The 17,685-nt window shown below is 39.6% G+C and overlaps 1 protein-coding gene across 5 annotated transcripts in view; it reads left to right on the top strand.

Moving 5' to 3' along the window:
• The first annotated feature begins 59 nt into the window (after positions 1-59).
• slc20a2 (solute carrier family 20 member 2) overlaps positions 60-17,685 on the top strand; it is a 57,804-nt gene continuing 40,178 nt past the window's right edge. Inside the window, exons 1-3 of one of the 5 annotated variants that reach the window (XM_077600015.1) lie at positions 60-195; positions 4,078-4,202; positions 4,300-4,367. The gene's annotated coding sequence lies outside the window, so the exon portion shown is untranslated. Of the gene's footprint in view, positions 196-4,056; positions 4,368-17,685 lie in introns of those variants that run through there. The other 4 variants (XM_077600012.1, XM_077600020.1, XM_077600016.1 and 1 more) reach the window with 4 other exon arrangements.

Genomic DNA, 17,685 nt, shown 5'->3' with positions numbered 1-17,685 from the left:
GAGGCTCTCGAGGACTGGACTTGACCACCCCTGGTCTAAATAATCCCTATGTATGAGTGTGAGTGTGAATGGTCGCCCATCTCCTCGTACCCTGCGATTGGCAATGAGCAATTTAGTGTTCAATCAGCTTGTTCTTGGGATGTTGGAGGAAGCTGGAGAAAACCGACGTTTGGGGATGCATGAGAATTCTCTAAGGTAAAATAAAGGATTGTTCTATTGAATTGTTAGTAAGGATAATGTGTATTTTCCTTTGTTAAAATAATAATAATTTTTATTCTACGAATTTACTTTTTATGAAATAGTCTAATAGTTACACACCGTTGTTAACTTTTTTCTGCTCAGAAATATGTATTTATTATAGTATTGGGCCTATTATTAGATGATAATAGTTGTAATGGGTTACAACACTAGCCATCCACAATAAATAATTTCATAGGACATGCTATACTGCACGGTTTGTTTTACACCGCTAGATGGCAACGAATCTTATCTCAAGGGATTGCACAAATCCTCATCCTGAAGCATCAGGGGTCCCTGGTGTGTAGTATATACAATTTTGCCAACACAATCAGTACAAATTACCCAGAGGACATTTTGCTGTTGCTTTTCATTCCCCCAGGAGTGCAACAAAGTGGCAATTCAATTAACTGGGTGTGACAATCCGGGAATACTTATTGAATCACTGCAAAAGTTAATCTTTTCAGTCTTAACGTTGACGGACAAAACAAATACGTAGTGCTAATGTTAAGGCCTACATTTGACATCACTGGACGCACAAGCAATTTAATTCGTGAACTCATTCGCAGCCATTTGCAATGTTTTGTTTGAGTTTAGAGTGAAGGTAAGTGTGCAAGGCAGCGGGGTCCATTGTTGGGTTTGTTATGATTGCCTAAGGTTGTTTTGATCAAATGTGGTAAACACCGCACCCCACCCGGCTTGCCTAGGCATGAGGCTGACTAAAAGATGTTGGCAGTATTTGTCCTTGTGTGCTCAAGTGCACCAACCCAGTTGTGATTACAAAAACACTCACCTTCCTCTTTCTCAAAGAGAAATGTTTTTGTAATGTTTCTGCTGAAACACGTGTGACTGCAATTTACATCTGAAAAGTTCCACGTCACAATGTTCAGTCTTATTTTGCTTCAAAAATGCAATCGATTGTGATGAAGGTGCTCTTGTATTGAAATATTCATTCATTGAATTGAATGCTTTTATTGTCATTATAAAAGTACAATGAGATTTAAAGCTTCACCACAAAGTGCACAAATAACAACAAGGAACAGACAAATAAAGAAGTAATAAATAAGTAGTCAACACAACAACAAAGAAACTGATAAATAATCAATAAATAATAATACATAAGTAGTCAACAAAATAAATAAGTTAGTAGTCTACATTTTCTGAACTGCTTAATCCTCACAAGAGTTGCTGGAGCCTATCTCCATCTGACATCGGACACGAGTCGGGGGACGCCTTGAATTGGTGACCAGCCAATCGCAGGGCACGATACGGACAACCATTCACGCTCACACTCATCCCTAGGGGCAATTTAGAGTGTTCATCTAGCCTACCCTGTATGTCTTTGGAATGTGGGAGGAAACTGACCTGGATTTGAACCCAGGACCCCAGAGCTGTGAGGCCGACGCGCTAACCACTCGCCACACCGGACCGCCATATTGAAATATACTTGTGCTTTTATAAGTATTTGATAGCAATTCTAACCTATAGTCCATTTTAGGCTTCATGTAACACTGCAGAAAACATTTCACAGTCCGCAGCATTTGGTATAAACTTTGTGTCTTCAGTATCAATTTCCATCTTTTACTAGTTACCACAACACATCCCCTATGATATGGGGTGGCAGTGAATGAGGTGAGCTCAAGATATCTTTTGAACAGATGTCCCCTCTAACCACCACTGTCGCTGAAATGGTTAAACTGGAAGGTGTGGCTGTGAATGCTTCTTTTTCAGTGCCATTGATGGTGATGCATGTCTTCACATGGAAAGTGATGTTTGCCTGAATAGAAACCCCCCCACATTGTTTACAGTTGGCGGTGCTTCATTCACTCAAAGCATGACTCATCCTAGCCTTTCGACAAGACGTTAAAAACTTGTGCCAGCTTGTTTTTTAAAAGTTGAGGGTAACGTGACATGATGACGCATCACATTGCTTCTCAATAGTGACACCACATGTTGATACAATTGTGAACTCTACTTTTCCCTGCTAGTCACTTTCCAACATACTGAAATCATTAGTGAGGTCACTTGTGGTGGAAGTTATCAAAAATAACTGTGATAACAACATTGTAGTCTCTTGATGGCAATGACAAATGTTTCCTTTTTTTTAATCAGTGAGGAGGCAGGCAGATACCAAATTAAATCAACAAAATAGATGTCTAAATTCAAAAATCTGAAATGGGTGTAGTAGGTGCAATTCTTCTTAGTGACGACTTTGTTCCACCCAAATTTGTGAATGGAAATGAGTCATGACAAGACACTGCCTTGCCTTTATCTAGTTAAAAGAGGGATTTGTTTCTCAGTCGTCCCCAGTCGTTCTAACTTTAGGATCATTAAACATGTTTTAATGTGCGAAATCAATTTGTATTTTCCCCTTCTTATAAACAAGAACAACTTGTCTTCATCCATTTTTGGTAATGTCAACAGTTTTCCCTCCTCTGCTCGGCTGGTCATCATAGCAAAACATGTCAGTAGCGATCTGCACAGATAAAATTATGGATGGGGCAATAGTTAAGCATTTTAATCACAATTAATCACACAATAACAACTCTGATCCATGGCATTCTGTAAAATAATTAATTAAAAATCTTTTGTCCACTGACAAAAAATGAAAATGGCGGAATAACCTTTGAAATAACAATTCATTTATTTCATTAGTCATTTACCATATTTTCGCACATATTGACCATCTTGGCCTAAGATTAAGGTAATGTATCCATTGTCATTTACACCTAATATTTTGATTCAATTGTTTTTAATGTAGAACGCATTTTTGCCAACAATGTATAGTGTTCCCAAAGCATGTGCTGTGGTTGTTAGTCAAAGAAAAAAAAAATACTAGTAGCAAGAGTTAATTGGATTTATATTACTTAATGCAGGAAATATTTTGGTTTCCATTCATATTGATTGATTTATTTAGATCTGATAACAAAATTATCATTTAAAAAAAAAGTAAAAACGAGAGGCGCGGCCCAGTGACGCGGTCGGTTAGTGCATTAGGCTCACAGCTCTGGGGTCCTGGGTTCAAATAGAGGTTGGTCCATCTGTGTAGAGTTTGCATGTTCTCCCTGAGCCTGCGTGGGATTTCTCCGGGTACTCCGCTTTCCTCCCACATTCCAAAAACATGCAGGGTAGGCTCGATGAACACTGTAAATTTCCCCTAGGGATGAGTGTGAGCATGAATGGTTGTCCGTCTTTTGTGCCCTGCGATTGGCTGGCCACCGATTCAGGGTTGGCCGCCTCTGGCCCGGAGTCAGCTGGGATAGGCTCCAGCACCCCCCGCGACCCTAATGAGGATAAAGCGGTTCAGAAAATCAGATGAGATGAGGAACAAACGAAAGTCCCTCTCTCCAAAAAATGTACATTTCATAATCACACGTCTATAAATCATATTTACATCGCATTACATACCCTCCTTATCACGGCCCCTCCCACACGCACTGCCGTTGGCTGGTCGGACTGGTTATGTAACAGCACATGAAGCCACTGTGCACGTCTGCTACTACAATGATTGCACGGCACATTTAGCAGGATTAAACGTCATTATCGACCCACTGGGTGGCAATGTGTTTTGCAGCATCTGCAGTGTTCTAAATCGAAAAAAAAACGAATTAAATTTACCTCCCCATCATCCATTTTGTGTTTACTTGATATCATTGAAACTGTCAGGAATGGCTGTAAATTTAATTGTTCAATACCAATGACGGTAGGAGACGTCCAATCCATTTAGAGCTATAAACTGTTAGTATTGGTTCGGCGTCCTTATGCTGTGGAAATGAATGAATAGCTTCTCACTCTCCACCTCTTCCTCTCGTCTCCCCTCCTCCTTCATCCATCCCAAAGCTGTCATCCCGAGTGCGCTCGGCTCAATCCCCTGAACGCCCGGATGAGACTCGAACCAGAGCCAAGCGACGTACGCGGCGTTGGCAACATGGTGGCGTGAGAGAGACTCGGACCGACCGAAAAAGGCGAGCAGACATCACTCGCCCGAGACAAGAGCGGGGGGGCGTACGAGCGACCGCTGGAATCTGTGACTTTTTTTCCCTCCCACCGGAACCTCCGTAGGTGGAAAACAGCGAGGGCGAGACTCTGGTTGTATATCTCTCACTTCGTGGTGTTGTCCTGCTTGGTCGGTAAGTACCTATTTTTCCGAGTTTCCCTTTAACACGCCATTGTTGCTAGGGGTTGTTGTTTTTATTAGGAGCTAGCTTGTTGTGTGTCCGTGCTGCGTTCAAGGAGTAACGGGGCCTGGGTCGAATGTGTACGCGTGTATTTACAGAGCAGGCGTCGTGGCGCAAAGTCGTGCTGTCTTTTCGACGCTTCATGTAATATTTGGAGATGTTCTGAATTTTTATGGCGGCTTGTCTCGCGGCACGTACAATCACGCCGCTGCTGACACGTGCTGGACTTCCTAAACCCGTGTGCATCCACAAAAGCGCACGTTTGGGGTTCAAACGCTGACTGCGGGGACTCGGATCAGAAGGCAGTCGGAATTAATGCGGGAACATGGAAGCGTCAAGTGAAGCCGATCGCTCGGCAGAGGAGTTTTAAATGAGTTCATGTTCGTTCGTTCGACTGTTAATCACGCAAGTTGATTTCACTGTCTTGCAGAGCATGCAGTTCCGATCTGCTCCGAGGCAGTAGTCATTCGCGCATGCGCGCTGTGATCGCATTGCAAACAATTGCCTAGTTCCCGGATGTATTCGCGAAATCGCGTACTAGCGTGAAGTTGCCCCGCCCCATACTGGAAATACATGAATGAAATTGTTTATTTTTTTAATTTAATTTAAATTTACAGGTATGGGTTGGCCAACTTCACGCTAATGAAAACTCTGCTGGGCCAAGCACTTAAACTCATTGACGCCTATAGGCGTCCAATCCATTTAAACTCGGAGAATGGCAGGGATGGACATTTTTTTGGATTGGACGTCTACGAGTGACGAACTCCTTTAATTAAATTGGTATTTTTAGTTCATCATGCGTATTTTTGAATTAATCAATTTCATCTATGCACTCATACTATGTTTTTGGAGATTTTTTGGCAACTTTAAGCAAATTTAACCCTAAAAAGTAAGCCAAAATATTAAGATATGGCATAGAAATGAGCTCGACATGACCCAAAATGTCATGTCCACATATTTGGATACCATGTCTCCATCAAAATTATCGGTATATTTTTTAAAAATAATTATTCATCATTTATATAGGCCCGGTGGACGTGAGTCATTAGTGTGTCAGCCTCAAAGTTCCGAGCTTGAGGGTTCAATCCCAGGTTTGGATGTGCCTGTGTTGAGTTTGCATGTTCTCCCCGGGCTCGCGTGAGATTTTTCCAGGTACTCCGGTTTACTCCTGCGTCCTAAAAACATGCACGGTAGGCTGGTTGAACACTCTAAATTGCCCCTAGGTATGAATGTGAGTGTGAAGGGTTGTCCGTCTCGTGCCTTGCGATTGGGCCGCCACCAATTTAGTCAATTTCAAAAGGGTTTGTCAGTGTTTACTTGTCCACCAATATTCACTATTAAACATAAAACTGGCTTCTGGGTCTTATTGTTTTTCTTTACTGTTTAAAGTATTAATATAGGCAGCTATAGGTTACTTCCAGTTTTCCATTATTCAAAGTAGCGCTGAAGCACGACCTATTCTGGTAGTCTTTTTTTCCTGCTTGTTTGCTCCCTATTATTTAATGGAGTCCCATTTGCTGTTGAGAAACCAACCATTAGACTGAATGTGGGAAGGCAGACTTAATGTTGCTCCTACTGATGAAGGAGCCGATCCCATTGTCAACAAGATGGAGTTTCTACCACACAACAAAGAGGGAGGTGGAAAGAAAAGCAGGAAAAACAATGCAAAAACAATCCATCTAAAAGTGACATGAAAGTCACAAAATGAAAAAATATTACTGTGTGTAGCAGGGCTATCAAACTATTGGGGTTTTACAGCATTAAGAGGGTGGGGTTCACATTTTAAGAATTGAAGTGAAATTGTAATATTTTCTACATACACACCTTGAAAAAAAATTCAGCTGTAACAGAGAAGTGGTGTCAAAATGTGGTTTGCAGGTTAATAATTAATCTTCATCTAATGATAAGAAAGCAAGAAAGGGCATGCTTGGTTTTTTTTTCCTGTTGTTTGCACCCAAAGAAAAAGGTGTGCCAGACAAGAGAGAAATGTTTTTGGAGACTTGAAAGCTTGACTAGACCAAAAGACTCAGATTGATTTTGTCTTGTTTAACCATAAAAGTTTTAAAGCCCACATAAATGCGTTTTCTTGATAAGATAGGAAGATGAATGACTTCCGTCTTTACTGGCACACATACGTACAGTAAAGTTGCTTGCAGGATAAAATCAAGAACTAATGCACCACAGTTGGTTGGTTGTTAATGTTGAAAAACATGTTACCCTTGCTTCTTTCTGACCTGCAAAACATCCCTCTTTCCAATAGCATTTGGTTAGGTGACAATGCTTGTATTTGCATTTCCACTATCCCTTCCACCCTTGTTTTTTTAGTTGATTCTCTCTTTTGTCCGCACAGATAAAAAGCTTGGAGCGTGTACTCAAAATAATTCCAATCTTGCTAAATAGAATGCTTCATAGGAACATTTTTTTCCAGGTATTTTAAGAGGGATAGTAACTGAGCAGACAGTACATGCCCAAAAGCATGACTCCCCAGATTGTGTTTATATTTGGAAGGAGATAAAAAAAACTGTTTTCATTTATATTTATTAATACTCGAGTTGGAGCTTACTTTGAAACTCAACATACAAAAGAATCAATCCTGTAGATTTAAATACAGATTAATCTTTCTTTTAGAAACAATGCAAGATTATTGGTAACACTCACTGGAAAATATTATTTTTGAGCCAGTTAAAATTAGCATTAGGATTTAACTTTTAATAGCAAATATTCACACACAAATGCGGTAGTAACACACATGCACAAACAATCAAAATGGTTATATATTCTTATTCCTGCCACATTGCCCCTAGAGGCCAAGTTGTATCCAGATGGACGTTATTGTTTTGCATTGCCATAATCTTGATTTATTTCTTTTACTTTTTTAAAGTTATATTTGAAGTGGAGATTTGTTAGTAAATATTTTCGATTTCTTTTAGAGTTTTAAATAGTTGATCAGTTGATTTTTATTTTTAGACCCGAGACAATAATGGAAAAGAGAGGGGAAAAAAACTTGAGTTGTTCTATATTTGTACATCACATGGAGCACTTACCCCCTCCATGATTCTAAAATAGGCAATCAGGAATCCTGAATTTGTGATTAGTGTGCAGAGAACCAGTGGCTTCATATTACTTGTATGTGAGGTTAGCGTGGAAGATCTGTAGTAAAGCTGAAACAATGCTTTTATCATTCTGTGACAAAATCACTCCAACACAATTTGATTTGAATTGTACGTGACTGTTCCGTGACCTTTCTGTAAAGCCAAAGAAGAGGTAGAAATATTCGCACCCAGCTGAGATCACGGAGCTGCCACCACTGGACGAATAGCAGTTATGTCATTTTTGGTAGTTAAGCGCTAGACCTGTGGGAAAGGCTTCATGTTCAAAAGAGGACATTGTGTGCATATTCTCAACTTGAGCGCAACAGTTTTCATCGGGGTGAGCTTTCTCAGTACCTTGCCTGCATGCATCGTACATGAACTTTTATGGACAATTTAAACTGTCCTTGGTCTGAGCACCCTGACTGCGAACAGAGTGATTAAAGTCACTTTTTGTCTAAGCAAAAGCCATCTACCAGAGTACATATTTGTAATATAACAATAGCGCTCATGTCAAACAGATAAAGTGGATATTTAGAGTTGATTTCAGGTGAACTAAAGCTGACAAGTTGAAACAGCGCCTCAAACTTGTCAACTTCTGGGAGGAAAGCTTATTTCTTATGTATGTATTACATTGTCTAACAAGTCTTGCTTGTCCGGACAGACCTGCCTTTCTTGCTGTTTTTCAGGTATGACAACCAGTTGCTCATATCGGATATTGTTAAGGTTAACCCATTCATTCTGACTTCTTTGCACTGAATATTGTCAAATAGGGGCAACATACAGTAGTTGTCAGTTAATAAAAGTGTTGATTTTTCTCTTTTACATATTGTCTATCCACAGTATTAAATTGACAGAATATAGCTTTGCCATGTACATTCCAGCAGAAAGATTTTTGTATAATAAATTAAAATAAAACCACGGAATTTCATTTTTTCTGATGCATAAAATGTAAATAAATGACTGTATTTCCAGGAAGTGGCCATCATAGGTAGTGGCTGACATTTTATCAATACCAGTGTTAGTTTAGCCAATGAAATGACGTCATTAATACTCATTATCACATGCAAATAGACATTTTTTGTAGATTTTTATATCTTAAAAATAACATTATAACAGGCTGTCGGTGGTAAGGGAGGAAAAAAAAACATTTAAGTCGCACTTGAGTACTAGTCGCAGGTGTAGCCAAACTATGAAAAATTGTGTGTTTTATTCTGTAAAATACAGTAATACTTGCCGCAATGTCCCTAAAACAACATCATGTTACTTAATAAGCTTCTGTAATGATAATTGGCAATTGTTTTTGTTAGGGATTGAAAAAGTGTATTTTACTGGTTGATTTATGCTGTGCTGGACAAAAGATGGAATGAGCTGAAAATAGAAAATGTATGGATAATGTTGTAAATTTTTCCTCTGGTTTCCATGACAATGCTACAAAATGCTGGCGGTTTCTCTTTACTCGTGTCTGGCAGTATCATGGAACAGTCAGTCTTTCTGGTTCGTCCCACCTCGTCCTCGGAGCACAATCACACTCTTATGTCTCGCCTGCCATGGCGATGACATCACATGACAGTGAAGGCAGAGAGGAAATCATAATGCGGTGTGGGTACGTACTAGATGCAGGGGTGTCAAACCGGTCCTTAAAGGGCCACAGTGGGTGCAGGTTTTCATTCCAACTCAACAAGAGGATACCTTTTGCAAGTGTAATCAGTTAATTAAAGTCAGATGCGACTTATTTTAGAAGACACCTGATTGGTTAAAATGTCGGCACTAGATCGGTTGGAACAAAGACCAGGACCCACTGAAACCCTCGGCGGAATCGTTTTGACACGTGTACTAGAGTATTCTTTTGTTTAGGTTGTTGTTTCTCGTACAGATCTGATAACATTTTGCAACGCTGCCCCCAGAGGTCAAATAAACAGCCGACAGCTCTATACTACAAGATGAACGATAAAACAATAACCTTGACATGAAAAATTGCTTTTTAGATATAAAATGGAAAGGGAGGGATAGGTCCGTCCAAACAAGAGAAAGGCCTTTGTTCTCATTGGTCTGTTTCATTGTTTTTAAATATTTGATTGAATGTGAACCTAAAATTTATCCAAATTGTCTTTAAAAAAAAAAGCCTATTAGTACTAAAACTTCTCTTATTACATTCATTTTCTGACAAGGGTCGCGGGGGTTGCTGGAGCCCCGGGGGACCCCCCTGAGTTGGTGGCCAGCCAATCGCAGGGCACGAGGAGATGGACAACCATTCATACCTAGGGACAATTTCCAGTGTTAAACTAGCCCATCCAGCATGTTTTTGGAATGTGGGAAGAAACCAGAGTACCCAGAGAAAACCCACACAAGCCCAGGGAAAACATGCAAACAGGACTGACCTGTGGTAGACGCCTTAATCACTCCGCTGTCTTGCCGCCCTCATCATATTTATTCATCTTCCATGCCGTTCATCCTCAAAAGGGGTTTGCTGGAGCCTAACCCAGCTAACATAGACTGGTCGCCAGTCAGTTGTAGGGCACACAGAAAGACAAACGACCATCTGCACTCCCAATCATACTGCCACCAGCCAGAATTGAGCCCGTGCCTGCCCGCACCGAGCATTCAACAAACTCAGCGAGTGAACCTCTACACCACGAGACGGCTGATCATATTTAACTTTTGTTAATTAAAAAAAAGGGAAAGCACAGTAAATATTTTCCTTTTAAATTATATATTCATTCATCTTCCATAACGCCCATCCTCGAAAGGGTGGCGGGGTTTGCTGGAACCTAACCCAGCTGTATTCGGGTAAAAGGCAGACTACACCCTAGACTGGTCGCCAGTCAGTTGTAAGGCACACAGAGACACAAACGACCATTCACACTCACACTCAACTCATACCAGCGGAAATTGAGACCGCACCAAAGTCAGGCGGGTGAACCTGACACCAGGCAGCGTTAAATTATGTATATTTGTAATATTTACATTGTATTCATGTTTCAATTAACAAAGTTGGATGTGAGCTATCTGATTTTTGTAGTCCTCAATGATAGCAGATGGTCTTTGTAATCATACACCTAAAATGAAAAGCCTAGATTTATATAACGGTAAAAAACATTATATAATGGTGAAATAGAATAGTCAACTAATTACAAAAATAATCATTTGTGGCAGCCCTAGCTTCAGTGGATCTGATTAGAATGCAACCAAATTCTTCCTTCTGAATGAAAATGCTCCCTTTTTATAAACCCCTTAATTGGAAAAAACCTGGAATACTCAACAATACTTCATTATGAAGACTGTAAAACAATTTTAAAAATGCATTGCTTAGCACTGTGAATGGACATAAACGCTGTAGAAAATGTTGGTTAGAATATTTCCTCCTCTCAAAACAAAAATGAGGCCTTAGTTCAAATATACATTTTATTTCATTTTACATTTTCAGCATATGAATTAGGAAAGCATTCAACAAACTCAGCGCAGTTTTGGAAAAGACACATTTTCATATGCTGAACCATGTTTCGATGCTCGCACTTCAAGAAAAGCGTGAACATGTGCGTGGCTGAAAGAAAGAGTGAGAACTCACAGCTTGCGTGATATTTATTTTTATAACTTAAATCATGGCGACATCAAAATGAATCCAAACCATTTTCAGGGAATTCTTCTAAGTACTCTTAAATGAACAATTTATAATCACGACTACTATCGTCATCGTTCTTGCTCCATGATTCAATCACATGTGTATCTCTGTAAGACAATAAATTACAGCAATCACTACAGTAGATGTGTCGCCATGCAGGCAACGCTTGGCTTCCTGTATGTTCTTTTCTGGTGACCTCATCTCAAAAGGAAAGCACAATACAATTATCATACCTCTATACTCATGAATGCGTCTAGGTAGGGAACTTTCAGGTTACGAAAGCTTTTTTTTAATCTGCAAATGAGTGCCTCGAGATAAGAGAAAGATCCAAGTTACAAAATCAACCCAAAAAGTAAATGCATTTCCTTATCCGTTATTTTATTCTGAAAATATTGTCAGAATATTGTTGATTCTCACTTTAGAACCTCACTACACTCTACTGGGCTCTCATTGGCTCACAACAACCACTATCCATGTTTCAAGAAGTTATTCATTTTAAGACATTAATAAATAATTTTCTTGTAATTTTCTCATTATTGTGTGTTTCTCACATCTTTCATACAAAATTGGGGCAGTTTGACAAATTTTAAAGGGTTTAGTTGGTACTTGTTTGAAGAGAGAATTTAGATATAAAGTACTGCTCTGCTTACGAAATTTTCAAGTTGTGAAAAAAGTTCTGGAACCAATTAATTTTGTAAGTAGAGGTACGACTGTATATGTTTTTTTTCTTGTTGTATGTCGTTGGCTCAGTTTCACCCTCTTGACTCAGGCTTGGTTGTGTTTCAGTGTCTACTGTTGGCCTTCTGCTAGTTCCCTATCAAAGCTCACTAGCATAAAGCCTCTCTTGTTCATCTGCCGATGTGGTGTTCACCATGCTAATGGCGGAACTGGCTGCCAAACCGTGAGGACCTAATTTTTGCTGCTTCCCTTATAAGTACAGTTTATCCCAGACTGCTTGTTCACTCGGATGAGTCATGATTTCACCGCAGGTTATTTGGAGTTTTTAAGGGTGGCAAAAATAGCAAAGCACTGTTAAAAACATCAGCAATTCATGTAGTTTATAGCTGTTTTGGGAAAATTGAGGGCTGGCAGCGGGACAAATTTCTGTGCCATTGATGGTGCTAGTTGTCCAATCCTTCGCTGCCGACCTTTCCCAGGCAAAATGGATTGGACATCTAGCGCTAGCAATGGCAGCCGATGAGTTAAACGAGTGCCTTTATGAATTGTTAACACAGTTACATTTCACATAAAGTCATTAAAAAAATTAAGGGTCTTTGTAATTCATTGTTACATTACAAATTTGATAAGAATTATACACTGGCAGAAGAAATATTAAAAGAAATAGAAGGCAAGTTTTGATTACTTCCTTTCTCTGGAAATGTTGAAATCTTCAACAACTCAACACCAATAAGTGATCAGCACTTTTTTTAATGATGAATTCTTTTCAATTTCCTGAAAACTAGACGAACAAAATTATTGCCATTACATGCGGTCAAAATAAATACCTCTATTTGCTTCCTATCATATTTTGTATAGACTCTTTCCCTCGTTTTTTGTTTCTCTTATTTTTAATCTCTCTTAAAACAGACTCAAATTCATCAGGGCCCATTAAAACCAAATTGTAAATTATATTAAAAAAATAATTTGGCTGATTTGATTTTTTTCTTTGACTCTCACAGTTTAAAAATTTGGCTCAAACTTGTTCGCCACCCCTGGACTAATCCATTCCATGTATCCCTTATCCTCATTAGGATTGTAGTGCGTTTTCCATATTTCCCTTGTTTACACTTGAGTGTGCGGTTGGTTTGTTATTACCCGTCTCTTTTGGTTCAAACAGTCATGTCGGTACTGGCCCAAGCTGAATTTGACTGTAGGGCGAAGGCAGGGCTCCATGTAGGGATGAGCAGCTGGCTCGCTGGTCAGTGTTCATGTCACGTAGCTATTTCCGGCTAAATCATTCCTGCTCGTAGACATCTTTAGCAACCAATGCAAGCGGCAGACATGCGACACCCCAGGCGGTGGCAGGGTAGGAAGGTGGGGCAGTTTGCCTGCACGGTAAAATCCAGAAAGAGGCAAGCTTGGAGGCTGGGGATTAACATGGTTAACCAATGGCACGCTCTGCAATTTACTGCACATGACTCAAGATAGGGAGGTATGAAGGTATGTAGTACTCTGCACAGAAGAGCAGTTGAATTTTAACAGAACTCCATTTGTTGTCACCGACGGAAGAAATATATCTTGGAAAGGGTATTTCCAATTGTACCTCGGTTTTGCTCTGTTCTCTTAGACAATTCCACATAATAAATCTGATAAGACATTATAGTGCCATAAAGATATGGTCAAATCAAAAGAAGATACTGTTTTACAGCACAAGTGATTGTAATGCAAATGCATGGTAGCCTTTTCTCCATAATAACTGTTGGTTTCTTGCTATGTATGTGTTGCAAATAGGGCTGACACAAATGTTTATAGTCGACTAGTCACTCAATATTTTTCACAGCTCAAATTTGAATCACATGTTATTTACTGTTCTATTGGTCTGGGCTTTACTTTTGAGACTTTTTAAATGTGCATTGGAGCTAAAAAACGACGAATGTTTGCATAGGAAAAAAACAAGAATTTGCCAATGTCTTATTTTGAGTCATTAGAAAGATAACCATCTACTTTCAGCAAGGACTATTAAAATCAAAGTATATTTTCTTTTTTTTCTTCAACAAATTGAAAAAAGAGACAATGTACTATTTTTCTTTTTAAAATTGACACCTTATTACATGAACAAATAATAAACAATGAGAATGCTTTCCTTTATTTAACCCAAAATAAAAACAATATTCAATTGAAAAATAACTAAGGATATTGCTATTTGATATTACTTGTAAAATTACCACTAGAGGCTCAAAAAGGGATTTTTGGGATATTTTTTGGAGGTCAACAATGCTCTAAATCGTTCAGTAACTATCAAAACAGTAGTCGATTCATGTCATAATTCATTTTTAAATGTGCATTAAACCATTGCCTGTCGCTGACAACGATACACTCAATTCATTTAAACTCTGTATGTGAATGGTAATGTTTGACTGCAATTGGTGGCACTCGGCGTCCAATCTATGTTGACTCCCAGTCAACATAGATTGGACGTCTAGTGCAGCCAATGGCAGACAATGAGCGAACAGTAAAACAAAATCATTTTTAATTTAATTTAATTAATTAAGATTTAGATACAGAAGTAGTTGCTTAATCGTGGCTGCACTATTGGCAATATTTCCAATGATTCTACTAGGTTGCTGGCAAAAACATTTCAATAATCATTCAACTTCCAAGTAACCTTTTTCCTTGTCTGTGGACTGGTACCATGCCGAGAACACGATTGCAATCATATGCCAGTTATGAATCATGTGATTAAGCTCTTAACAAGCTTAGTCTATTATTGGCCAATTCTTAATTTGTAAAGAATTAATAAGGTTATTCAAACTGAGCTAACTATATGATTTCCAGGAAGGTTGCCTTGTCCTTTCTATGCTCAATCAATACTGTTAACTTATACATTATTTTCTCTTTTTTCGATGAAGAGATTCGAATACAGCCTAAAAATACACTGGCACCCCAAATATTTGATTGTGCAAGAAAGCCTGCATGTAAGCGCAAACTGTTTTTTCCAAATGTGACGGAGCTATTCTCGGTTGAAGTCTGCCCTGTGAGTTTGAGGAGCAGGATTAAATGTCATGCAAGTTCTCCAGGTTTTTCCCTACACGCAGAACAGCTGATGACATCTGCATAATGCTTCACACGTTATTATTATGGCACTGTAAGTCAATTGACTGACCGCAAGAGGCTTCTGCTTCACGCCTGTCAACATAATGTTTACACCTTGGCACTAAATGAAACTAAATACTGTTATTTTCACGTCAATATGCGGATATGTCAAGATGGCAACAAGCGAGGATTTGGTTGCTCAGTGTTTGCTTTGGTTCCACACAGCGATTCTTCTGGGATTGAGCTGCACTTAGACTATCATTAGGAAGGACTGCGGTCCTTGGACAGGGGTTTTAATTTACACTTTTGGGTGGGGAATAGTTGTCTCCAATTTGACAGCCATTTCAGACATAAGTGCTTTTCAGACATACACTGACGTCTGTTAATGTGAGCGTATTTTAGCTTTTAAAAGGCAAGTAAATAATAGTGATTGTTAAACAAATACTATTAAAGGACTGGCATCCTCATACATGGACATCACATTTTAGTTCATGGAGTTCACAGTGAGGGATATTAGTATGAGCTACATGCACGAAAATGTGTAAAATTATAATACTGGTCAACTAAAATATGATGCACTGATGCAAGCGCTTGCTCTTATGAAATTTTGCTGAACCCAAATCTGACCTTATTTTTTTCCTGCGTTATGTAGTTTTAGTTAGCCATGTTTCAAACAACTGTAGGAGACCAACAATAGGGACAATGTGAAATGTTTTGACAGGGAGAAGCGAATGAATGAATGTTTTTTCACTCCTCCCAGTCAAAATGGATTGGACATCTTGTACAGTCAATGGTAGCCAATGATTCCAATGAGTGTCTTGGAAAGGGGTGCTTATGCTGACAGCATGTGAAGATTACTAATATTTAAAATGTAAAATTATAACATTGGTAAGATCTTTCTAGCACGTCGGCCTCACAGTGGGGGACCTGGGTTCAAATCCAGCTCATGTCCATCTGTGTGGAGTTTGCATGTTCTCCCTGGGGCTATGTGGGTTTCCTCCGGGTACTCCGGTTTCCTCCCACATTCCAAAAAACATGCATGGTAGACTGATTGCACACTCTAAATTGCCCCTAGGTATGGGTGTGAGTGTGCATGGTTGTCCTTTGTCTCCTTGTGCCCTGCGATCGGCTGGCCACCGGTTCAGGGTGTCCCCTGCCTCTACCGGAGTCAGGTGGGATAGGCACCAGCACCCCCCACCACCCTATTGAGGATAAAGCGTTTCAGAAAATGAGATGAGATGAGTGATCTTTCTAATATAACTCATGAACAATGTGCAAACACATCCTCATATGCTCTCTTCAACAAACGTTTCTGAGCATTACTCTTAGTTTTTACCTAACAATAACAGCACAACGCTAATCCGCTGACTCAATGACTGCCAGACCTAATCCGGCCGGCCTCGTGCCGAAACGTCTGCGAGTAGCACTCGTGCGCCAAGATTAAACGCATAGTTAATACGTGCCATGTGCCGGAGTCCAAGCAGAAGGAAACCATTGCTGTGATGTCGAGGACGCCGTGTGTCTCTTCCCTGCCTGTTGTACGGTTATGTGCTCACAGAGGCAGGCCTAATCAAAGCGGCCCCTAATACTGTTAGCTGGGTCATGTGCTGGTAGGCAGGATTAGGAGCAGGAGGGCACTGGCCAATAGATCCACTTAGCAGGGAACCTCTCTCACTTACTCTTACTGTACGTCTCAGTTTATGTAAATCCAGGCATCAGATATCACAAACACATACTACCTGTCAATACTAAGAGATTGACCCATATGAGGTTTTTCAGGACCGATAGCGTTCATTAGTAGTTACGGGAGACCGATAAGCGATATTTGGAGCCAATATTCATTTGTAGTAAAAGTGTAAAAATTGGATATAATAATGAATAATGCAAGCACTGAACTTCATTGAACTTTATTAAGTCACACAAAGATGAGTTGATATACTAAAGAAATGAGCAAGTGAAAATGATCTATTTATTTATCTAAAAATATATTGAGGATTCTTACAACTTACGTTGATGTATGTTGCAAAATCAACAATGTACAATTTATTTTTATAGCATTGCATTTGTTTGTGCATGCTTGCTTGTTAACACAAAGGCGTTGAATTGAACAATACTTGCGGCAAGCCTCTTAGTGTGTCCAAGATGAAACGATTGACTTAACGAGCAGCGGTGACAGGTCCTTTATGTTAGGCAGTCTGTCAGCAGGGCGGTCCGGTGGATGAGTGGTTAGCGCGTCGGCCTCACAGTGGGAAACCTGGGCTCAAATCCAGGTCTGTCTACCTATAGTCCAAAGAAATGCACAGTAGGCTCATTGGACACTCTAAATTGCCCGTAGGTATGAGTGTGAGGGTGAATGGTTGTTTTCTCCTTGTGCCCTGTGATTGGCTGGCCACCAATTCAGGGTGTCCCCCGCCTCTGGCTCGAAGTCAGCTGGGATAGGCTCCAGCACCCCCCGCGACCATTCATTTAATTCATACCAATAATGACAATCACTCTGTGACGACAAACGGTGATCAAAAGAGAGTTCGTGTTGTGAGGCTGCAATAGGAAGCCAGGGGAGTGACAAGCAGGATGCAGGACAATTTCAAAATAAAATAACGGATACAGGAAATGTATTTACATTTTGGGGGATTTCGTAGCTTGGATCTTGTTTTCATATATTGGAACAGTCATTTGCACATCAAAGTGTTTCGTCATCTGACAATTTAATATTTAGAGGCATTCGTAAATCAAGGGACTTACGAATTATGTTATAATTTGGGAAAGAAAATCTAATAAAAACTTTTAAAATCATAATCAGTCACAT

Source organism: Stigmatopora argus, chromosome 5 (genome assembly GCF_051989625.1).
Source record: "Stigmatopora argus isolate UIUO_Sarg chromosome 5, RoL_Sarg_1.0, whole genome shotgun sequence".
Classification (NCBI taxonomy): Eukaryota; Metazoa; Chordata; class Actinopteri; order Syngnathiformes; family Syngnathidae; genus Stigmatopora; species Stigmatopora argus.
The sequence above is the reverse complement of the archived record's forward strand: the minus strand, read 5'-3'. Positions and strand labels throughout refer to the sequence as shown.